The 6,238-nt window shown below is 39.9% G+C and overlaps 1 protein-coding gene and 1 pseudogene across 1 annotated transcript in view; one reads left to right on the forward strand and one right to left on the reverse strand.

The window, feature by feature from the left end:
• Positions 1 to 6,238, forward strand: part of LOC102871850 (phosphatidylinositol 3-kinase regulatory subunit gamma-like) — a 152,954-nt gene that overhangs the window by 109,949 nt on the left and 36,767 nt on the right. The window lies entirely within an intron of this gene.
• Positions 2,665 to 5,430, reverse strand: LOC102856000 (annotated as a pseudogene).

Consider the following 6,238-nt stretch of genomic DNA (forward strand, 5'->3'; position numbering starts at 1 on the left):
GCGATTGGCACAGGATAGAGCAGGGTTTAGGGCTGTTGTACATAGGGTCGCTATGAGTCGCAAACGACTCGACGGCACATAACAACAACAACATGAGTTGTAGGCAACTTGATGGTACATAACAACAACAACAACAACATATATTAGCATTATTAAGGATACTAATTAATTAGAATCCTAATTAACACTAAGAAATCAATGATTCTCACCACTGGGCCGATTGGCAGAATCATGATAGATGAAGAAGAGATTGAGTTTGTTGACAGCTTAAGTTTGCTTGGCTCTACAGTTAACACTCTTGGTACCAGCAGCCAGGAAATTAAAAGACTAATTGTACTGGGAAAGTCTGCTGTTAGAGACCTCTCCCAAAGTACTGAAGAGCAACAATGTCAGTCTGGAGACTAAGGTCTGATACAGGCCATGGTCTTTGCTATGCATCAGAGAGTTGGACAATGACTTGGGATGATAGAGAGTTGATGTCTTTGAACTGTGATGCTGGAGAAGAGTATTGAATATACCATGGACTGCTAGGAGAACAAACAAGTTTGTCCTGGAGATGGTGAAGCCATTCTACTCCTTGGAAGCAAGGATTCTGAAGCTTTGTCTGACATACTTTGGACATGTTACAAGGCGGGTCTAGTCCTTGGAGAGGGCCATCATGCTTGGGAAGGTGGAGGGACAGCACAGGAGAGGAAGACTCTCAATGAGATGGATTGATTCAGTCACTAGGGTAGTGGGGATAGGTGTATTGGAGGCAGTAAAATTGTCAAGGGGTAGGTAGAGCAGGGTTTAGGGCTCTTGTACATAGGGTTGCTATGAGTCACCTGTCACAGGCGATGTCGACTCGATGGCATATAAGAACAACAACAGTTAATTAATTAGGATTCAAATAAGTTTGAATGGTAGTGACCAAAAAAAAATATACCAAATTAACAGGGATTTCAAATAAATTTTTTTTTTCAGTGGTAAGTATTATGGCAATTCAGTATTTCTCAAGGCTTAGGTCTTAATGCTTTGCTGTTTTTAGAAGTTGACTGCTCCAGCAGTAGCCATCATCACAATCGTATGCTAGTAAAAAAGGAAAAAAAATGGGAAGCAGAAAGGAATGCTCCCCTGTCCTAAAGTTCTAGAAGAACACATTGTTTCCACTTTTGTCCTATTTTCTAGAAAACCATCACATGGACACACCTAACTATAGAAGAGGTTGGGAAATATAAAATCCTTACTTTCTTTTTATGTCATAATTCTTAATAGGCATTATAGTTATTTTATTACATCTATGATATAGAACAAAATTATGAAGAATAATGTGGGTTTTTCCCTGTAGATCTTTATATTTTTCTTTCCATTTTGATTCTTTTTACATTAGGTTTGAGTTAGTATAATTTACTTAAGTTTGTTAATAGCTATATAAAAGTGCTGGAAATTTTGATGAAAGTATAAGTCTTCTTTTTTATGATCTCAGGATAAGTAGTTACGTACGAACATTTTTTTTTTTTAAATTTTGTGTGTGTACTGTCAAATCAGATCTGACTGGTTCAGGAGGAGATTGTCTCTCATTCTCCAGCAGAGCATCTGGTGGATTCGAACCATGTTCCTCTGGGATTGCAGCACAGTGTCTTGCCACTAGGCTACCAGAGCTCCCTTCAAATATATTTTTAACTGGGTTCCTCATGTACAATCTCTTGCAATAAAAGTTATTACTTTGGATAGCAAATGATACCTATGTTGATTCTGTTAAGTGTCAAGTGTCAGAATTTGGAATATTCCCTCATGCAACAATAACTTGCTTGAGTGTGTCCAAGTAGGTAATGTTGTTATTACTAAGTTCCAACCAATAGAGAACTAAAGAACTACAGAACAGAACACTAGCCAGTTCCGTGCTGTCCTGACAATCATTGCTGTGCTTGAGCACATTGTTATAATCCCTGTGTTTCCCCATCTCATCTAGGAAATTCCACTTTTAGCTTATATTCTATTTTACAAGCATTATAGCCTTTCTAGGGACTAGTCATTCCTTGTAACATATCCAAATTATATAGTACAAAGTTTTACCAATTCTTACTTCTTCCAAGAAGCGTTCTAGCTGTACTTCTTCTCCCCTCCCCAGACAGTTTGTTTATTTTGACCAATGCATGCCTTGTTTTTTGCATATATTCTCTTAATTTGCAGCACCTGAAAGGCTGTAAACATAGAGGGAAAGGAGCCTGGAAACAGAGCTTACAGTAACAATAATGCCTCTTTCCTTAAGGAAATACATTAGAGTTCTAAACCAGAAAACAAGTGGGCTGAGCCTCTTAGATATAATTCGACATGTTGTTTAACAGAGGTAGGCGTTCACTGTGGTAAGCCTTATGGAGCATCATCTGGGTTTGGGATATCCTTGTAAATGAATTATTCTTTTTTTTTTAAATTTTTAAAAATTTTATTATTTTTGTGTGTGTGTACCGTCAAATCAGATCTGACTGGTACAGGAGGAGATTGCCCCTCCTTCCCTGGCAGAGTATCTGGTGGATTCGAACCGTGCACCTCTGGGATTATAGTTGCAGCTTCTTGCCACTAGGCCACCAGAGCTCCCGTAAATGAATTAGTCTTAAAGTACAGCTTTGGTCTCATTCTTATTTACAAGGAAACAAAAATGTTTCCAGGCATTTTTCCTTTTTTTTAGGAAATCATGCTGTCCAACCCATCTTCCAGCTCTTCCTCAGTAACAGTTTTCGATGTACTTGATTGCTCAGATCCTACATTCTTCTCTTTAGTCACAGATGGTTTTACACAAGCTTCTTCCTCTTGGACCACCTGTCTTTTTCTGATTTTGAGTCCTGAGATGTCTCCTCTAGTAGGATGTCACTGCTCTCTTTAACAGGCGCATCTAAATTAAGCAGCAAATCAAGTTCTTCCAAATGGTTGGCTCCTGCTGCAGACTGTTGTGTGCAAGCGGGTTTCTGAGAGCCCTTGAAAGTCCCTGGCCTTGAGCTCCCTCTGTCCAGGTACATAAGGCAGTCAGCAGCAGCTGAGTTGGGTCTGATCAGTTCATGGTCCAGAGGACCTTTTAACTGGATCTCTAGTCCTTTTATGTCATCATTTCTGTTCAGTTTCACCTGAGGAAGCTCTAAAGGAACGGTGGTCTGGACCAATTCAACAGCAGCATTGAGTCGGAGTGACAGAGGCAGTTCTTGAAGAGCTTGAACCAGTGATTCACAGTCCATTCATAAAGGGCTGAATTCTGTTTTGGACATGAAGCTTCACCATTTCATTCTTTCTCCTCTGCAAATGGGAACTGTGAGAAGGAATCTCCCTGCAGAACTAAGGAGGGCACTGAAATCCTTCTTTCTCTGTGATTCTCTTCTTTCATTATCAGCCTCTTTTTCCATATCCTGGTACTGATCTCAGAGACAGTCTTTCTCATAGAATAACTTCTGTCTTCATCATTCTCTTCTCCAAAGGTCTCTGTATCATTCTTTTCACCTGATGTGCTGGTACCGGCGCCTTGGCCTGTCTTCTCCCCAGTGGGTTGCCTCCTCCTAGGCCTCTGCTGGTGCCTCAGAAGCCCAGACCACAGCCTGGCTCTGTCCCCCCACTGCTGTGCCCTCTCTGCTGCTGCTACAGCTCCTGCTTGATCCTGGTCACAATCCCCGGGCCCCTTGTTCCACCTGCCTCTGGCCCACACCCGCAGTGCTGGGAGTGCTGGAGCTGGACCTCAGAGGAGATACTGAGTTGTACTTCTAAGATAGATTTGTTCATTCTTTTGGCAGTTCGTGGTATATTCAGCATTAGTCCTTTGGTTGTCAATTTATTACCTACCTTTTGCATGTATATGAAGTAATTGGAAATACGGGCTTGGGTCAGGCACGCCTGTGTCTAGGTGTTAGCTTTGCTTTTAAATACTTTAAAGAGGTTATTTGCACAGAATGCCTAATATAATATGATGTGATATGATATAATATGATATAATATGATATAATAATATAAAATATGTCTGTTTTGATGGTTGATTCCATGGGCATTGATTGTGAATCCAACTAGTAGTAGATAAAGATAGTGGATTTTCCCCTCATATTTTTTTTATTTGCATAGTTATTCATGTACATTGTGTTTCATGCATGTACAGTGTTTTATACAATCATTTATATACATTGTATTTTATATCATTCACTAACTATTGATCTATGCTTATTATCACTCCATCTTTTTAGGTCTCCCTTGAATCTTTCCTGTTCCTTTGCCTTCTCATTTGCCCATGAACCTCTGCTATCTTAGTAATTTCTCTCCTTACCCTTTTTCTGCTCCTTCTTCTTTTCCTCTTCCCCATTTGAACATTTATTCACATATTACTCAGATATCTATTATAATAGTCTTATGCAGCATTTGTCCGTATGAGGCTGAGTTATTTAATGAAACATAATATTCTCTAGACTCTCTCAAGTTATATAGTACTTTATGAAATTGTTGTTCCACAGTGCTGCATAGTATTCAGTCATGTGAATGTACCACAATTTCACAATCCATTACTTTATTGATGGGCATTTGGGCTGTTTTCATTTTTTTGCTATTGTGAATTACGTTACTATGAACATAGGTCTACATATCTCCATTCATGTCTCAGTTCTGATTTCCATAGGGTATATTCTGACAGTGGAATAGCTGGATCATATGGGACTTCTCTGTACAGTATTTTTGAGGAAACACTAAACTGCCTTCCAGAGTGATTGGGTACCATTTTATAATCCCATGAACAGTGCATGAGAGTTCTAATTTCTCTACATCCTCTCCTTGTTGTTGTCCTGTTAGACTTTGCTACTGCTACTGGAGTGAGATACTATCTCATTGTTGTGTTAGTTTACATCTATCTTATTGCCAGTGATTTTAAGCATTTCTTCATGTATCTGCTGGCCATCCGAATGTCTTCCTCTGAGAAAAGTCTTTCCATGTCTTTTACCGATTTTGTAATTATCAATCTTTTTCTTATGGAGGCCCTGTAGTATTCTGTAAACTTTTGTTATGAGATATCATTATCTTGTCTGAGATGTCATTGCCAAATATTTTTTCCTGTCAGTAGGTTTTCTTTTCACCCTCTTGGGAAAAGTTTTTGATATATACAGGGGATTTAATATTTAGAAGGTCTCATTTGTTGATGTTATTCTTTCTTGGTTGTGCAAGTCTGGCTGTATTTGCCAGCCTATTTATACCATAGGCTAGGGTGTCTAAGTTTGCACCCATTTTGTCTCTCCTTTTTTTCCTTGTGTACCATCAAGTTGGAGCTGACTGGCACAGTAGAAGATTGCCCCTCCTTCTCCAGCAGAGCATCTGGTGAATTCGAACTGTGTGCCTTCAGGATTGGAGCGCAGTCACATTTTGTCTCTTACCACCTTTATGGTCTTGGGTGTTATTCCTAGGACACTGATCCACCTTGAGCTGATTTCTGTGCATGCTGTGAGATGTGAATTTGGCTTCAGCTCTCTGTAGATAAAAGTTTTTTCAGAACCATTTGTTGAAGAGGTTGTCATTTCCCCATTTGATAGGTATGTTTCCTTGTTGAGTACCAGCTGATCTTAGGTAGGTGGGTTAATTTCTGGGTTCTGAATTCTGTCATTGGTCTATGTGTATGTGTCTGTCATTGTACCAGTGCCATGCTGTTTTGGTTATTACAGTTGTGTTGTCGTTGTTGTTATATGCCGTCGAGTTGCCTGCAACTCATAGTGATCCTGTGTACAAGAGCCCTAAACTCTGCTCTATCCTGTGCCAACCTCACTGTCTCTAACATATTCACTCCCACCACCCCAGTCACAGAATTGATTCCTTATTGAGGGTCTTCCTCTTCTGTGCCATCCCACCACTCTCTCAAACATGATGTCCCTCTTCAAGGACATGTCCCTCCTTGCAACATGCCCAAAGTATATCAGTCGAAGCTTCAGAATTCTTGACTCCAAGGAGCATTCTGGCTTCATCATCTCTAAAACAAACCTGTTTTTTCTACTAGCAGTCCATGGTATATTCAACACTCTCATCCAGCACAACAGCTCAAAGACATCAGTTGTCTTTTTATCATCCCTAGTCACTGTCCAACTCTTTGATGCATAGCATGTAATTGCAAAGACTATAGCCTGGATCAGGCATACCTTAGTCTCTAGCCTATGGAGAGGTCACTGACAGATGATTTTCCTAATGTAATTAATCTTCTGATTTCCTGGCTACTGGGACCAAGAGTATTGACTGTGGAACCAACCAAAGTAAAACT

This window comes from Elephantulus edwardii, unplaced genomic scaffold (assembly GCF_000299155.1).
Source record: "Elephantulus edwardii isolate Elephantulus edwardi_28Jun2011 unplaced genomic scaffold, EleEdw1.0 scaffold00243, whole genome shotgun sequence".
NCBI classification, from domain to species: Eukaryota; Metazoa; Chordata; class Mammalia; order Macroscelidea; family Macroscelididae; genus Elephantulus; species Elephantulus edwardii.